At 37.2% G+C, this 4,412-nt stretch overlaps 1 long non-coding RNA gene across 1 annotated transcript; it reads left to right on the forward strand.

The window, feature by feature from the left end:
* Positions 1–357: 357 nt before the first annotated feature.
* LOC132112078 (uncharacterized) lies at positions 358–1,708 on the forward strand. Its single transcript, XR_009424882.1, has 3 exons — positions 358–511; positions 1,050–1,134; positions 1,671–1,708. It is a non-coding gene; the product is annotated as an uncharacterized LOC132112078 (long non-coding RNA).
* Positions 1,709–4,412: the final 2,704 nt, after the last annotated feature.

The raw sequence follows: 4,412 nt of genomic DNA on the forward strand, positions 1-4,412 counted from the left end.
TCAAGCTTGCCGCTCTTCTTTTCCTCCAGTAGCTGTCTGGCATGCTTGAAGGCATCCTTGAAGAAATTGCCACGCTCTTTCTGCTTCCGCTGGCTGCACTTGCGGATGCGTTCAGCTCTGCGAAGCCCGGCTAGCCTTTTCCGGACCTCCTCCCACAGGACTTTCAGACCCTCTCTCTCTGCGTGGGTTGCCTTCCTCCAGTTCTTGCGGAGTTGCCGATGCCTTTGCACAAGTTGGAGGATTTCCCTTTCCCTCCTTCCCTTCTCTCTCCTGGCTGTCCTCTTTTGGGGACAATTTTGCCAAACCTGTCTTGACAAGTGGCACGTAATTAATAATATTTCCTTCCTTTCTGTCTTACAGGATTGTTTGCAGATAATGCTGTTCTTCTTTTTCAGGTCTACAATATCGAGCTCAACAGCTCTTTTAAGAGCAAACCCTCACAAACCTTCCTAAAAACTAAAAGAGCTATTACTGAGTCTCAGTGAATCTTGCCATGATCAGCTCTTCCCAGGTACCATATTTTCCGGACTATAAGTCACACTTTTTTTCATAGTTTGGCTGGTCCTGCGACTTATAGTCAGGTGCGGCTTATTTATCAAAATTAATTTGACATGAACCGAGAGAAATGAACCAAGCGAAACGAACCAATAGAAAACATTACCGTCTACAGCCGCGAGAGGGCGCTCTATGCTGCCAGAGATGCTGCTCAGTGCTCCTGTAGTCTACACTGAAGACATAGAGCGCCCTCTCGTGGCTGTAGTCGGTAATGTTTTCTCTTGGTTCTTGGTTCTAAATAAATGCGACTTATAGTCCAGTGCGACTTATATATGTTTTTTTCCTCATCATGACGTATTTTTGGACTGATGCGACTTATACTCAGGTGCGACTTATAGTCCGAAAAATACGGTACATTTGTTTAGAATATTTTTAAATCAACATTTACTCATCAAATGCTCTGGTCTGAATCTTATTTTAAATGAACTTAATTATATGTTTAATGAGCAATATTAATTGCACACAGAGTAAGTAGAGATTATCTTGTTTCACAGAAGATAAGGAAGACCAAGGAAATTATTTGCTCAGGATGAGGAATGAAGATGGCCATCTTGTGCTCAAACAAACAGAAGTCCTCTGGTATTTGTGTATTAAAGCAATGCTGCGTTATACAGCACTTTATGATGATCTCTCACAGAACCGTTCATGTCAGCCTTGATTTTTTTTTTATACTATTACAATTACAGCATGTTAGCAAAGTGTGACTGGACATTTTTAATCTTATGTTTTTAAAAACACACCACCTGTTTTTTAAAGCAGACAAGTATCATTAAATTTGTTTAGTTGATATAAACACCAATTGACATTATTTCATTGTTTTGTAAATGTTGTGTTATAAATTGTGAATTGATAGTTGATTGGTTTGAAGCAAGAACTTGCACTGCACAGACTAAAACACATTTGTGAGAGAAGTCAGGAACTCTGGAGAAAGATTCTAGAGGAAAAAAGACACATTTACTGCAACAATAGATGAATTCTAGAGGCAACAACTCTGTCTCTGAGTCTCTGAGAACTACACATGCTAATGGAGTCTCATGAGCAAGACCTTTGCCTCTGTAACTTTTTCTTAATTCTTGCAGTATTACATTTTTATTGCAGTATTTTAATTTGTACAGATGATCTCATCAGCCAAATGAGGGGTTTTGACCAAGGACTGAAAGAAAGGACTGAAAGAAGAGGATAGGGTAAATTGTCTTCAAGGAAAAAGCATCTCAAAAGGTCTTAAAGCAGCTTGAAGAATGGTAAGTGTACAGTACTACAAGGGTCATAGTTGCTCACCCTGCTAAAATCACGCAGAAAGCTGAGCTCTCTGTCCATTAAACAACTTCATCTGGATTGTTTGTTTTACTTTGACCAGGTCTGGGATGTTAGGACTGAGAGATCCTCTGGCTGAGAAAAAGCTACACCACATCAGTGCTGGATATCAACCACAAACTGTTTCCAGACACGAGAGAAGAAGACCATGATGGGGAGATGAAACCAGTTTAGATGTGATGATAAGGAATCATTATTTTCTGAAACAGTATCAAATGTCTTATATGTATCTCAGTTGACTGGATGGGATTGTGTGACTTTTAAGGACATTTCATCACTCATCTGTGTGAACTGATTAATATATGAGGTTGATGTATTTTTGATGATAAATAATTATTTTCCTTGAATCTTATTTGTCTTGATGCTACTTTATCAACTTTATAGTCTATGCTTCAATAAAATGAAAATTGTGAATATTGTGTTCTGAAGATTCTTGGTAAATACCTAATTTTACTAGGTAGGCTCATATGTGTTTATTTTAGACTTGGCAAAACTACATATTAATTATTGGGATTATTTTTTACTTAAGATATACACATTTTTGATCGGATTAATAACATCTGTGACATCAGTACACCAGAAAGTTATATTTTATATTTTAGTAACAAATATGGCAATTTTTTGTGAAATAAAGGGAGTTACGAGATTAATTATTTTGCATTACAAGATGGTGCCATGGGCTTTATTGTTACAAACATTTGAGGGATAACTGAGAATGTAGCAGGAATGATCAATGTGGATCTTGAACTGCATTAAAACCAAGAGCATGCACATTACTGATGTCCAGCACATGAGGAGCCAGATGATTGATTTTTGCTAATTAGTTGGATTTATATATATATTAGTAGTCTTAGCACTGCATGAATTTGTCCTTGTGTAATAGTGAAGTATCACAATGTGTATACAGTAAATTGTCCTTGATTACTGCTTTATAGTGGGGAATAGATAACGGCAAGTTGTTGCAGGTTCATCCATTATATTTATTGCCATTTACTTCAAAAATCAAGGAAATAATCTATCATTTTCATTATTAAATAATTTCTTTCTAATTTTTCCATGTTTCATCAGATGGCCTCACAATGTCCTGTCAAAAGGTATAATAGCTATGATGTAAGAATAGAAAACAGTGGACTGTGAAAACTGTCAGATATATATTGGGGTGGTGTTGGTGCAGTGGATAAGACACACGTCTTTGGTGTGAGAGACCCGGGTTCGAATCCACTGAGACACCAATGTGTCCCTGAGCAAGACACTTAACCCCTAGTTGCTCCAGAGGCGTGCGACCTCTGACATATATAGCAATTGTAAGTCGCTTTGGATAAAAGCGTCAGCTAAATGGATAAATGTAATGTAATGTAAAATGTATATAAATGTGACTCAGCTCAGTTTGTTGTCCATGATGAGGAGAACACATATATGTAGGTTTTACTGCCCTTCTACCCCCAGGGGCCCAGTAGCACCCCCCGGAAGAGCACAAAACTGTACATTTCAAATGGCTGTAAATCAGAGTCCAATTAAAATATCAAAAAGAAAATGGGCAGGATTATTACTTATGCTATGCTGATAAAATAATGTTGAGCTCATTTTTCAGAAATAAATGGAAAGCTGGCATAAAGGCATTTTAAATATTGCTCACTGTAAAATACCACATTTCAGCCTGCCTCTCAAATATATCATAGAGGTTTGCACAATGAACATATTTAGATATCCAGTTTTCCTTAAAATAAATAATTTATTTCGTTTCGTTAATAAAAAGTTTTAAACTACATTACCCACAAACCTCCGTCGTTCTATCTATGGAAAGGCAAAACAAGGCGCTGTTTTTTGTAGTTCATTGAAGTTATGCTTAGGGTTAGGATCTCGCTAAAGATGCAATTTTTCTCAACATAGCAACACTTCATTGTTGACTTAATATATTACTAATGTGATGATAGCAGCAAAACTACAGTGTTATCTGCTAACAATCCTGTAAGACAGAAAGGAAGGAAATATTATTAAATTACATGCAACTTGTACATTACACTGGGTTTTGTTTAGACCATAAAAGCAGCCTCTGTGAAGATGCTGTATAATTAAATGATAAATGCATCCATTATTAAAAGCAAGTAATTAATAGCAAGCTATAGTCATATGAATTCTTTTGATAGTGTCAGATGAGACAGTCCTGGGGCTTGTACAATATCATACAAGTGTTAAACTGAATTAAGACTGTGATATACGACTGTGTTTAGGGTTCATTTTTAAGACTTTGACCCTGTCCAGATACCCACACTTGCAGTCTTGGCCACTTGAGAGTGTGTGTACGTGACAGTGTGTGCACAAGACTGTTCTCAGTCTTAATAATGCCAAAGCACAGCATCCTTAACACACACTAAACCTCTCCAATACTGCTCCGGAGCACTATACAACGCTTAGTGTATCCCATCATGCATCATGTTTTGGTATAAATCGTCAGACTTTTTGCCGAGACCTCACAAGAGGTCACGGAAAGCTGTCCAATGTACAGTATGTGAAAATTGATAATTAGATATTAAAAATCTCTG

Source organism: Carassius carassius, chromosome 31 (assembly GCF_963082965.1).
Source record: "Carassius carassius chromosome 31, fCarCar2.1, whole genome shotgun sequence".
NCBI classification, from domain to species: domain Eukaryota; kingdom Metazoa; phylum Chordata; class Actinopteri; order Cypriniformes; family Cyprinidae; genus Carassius; species Carassius carassius.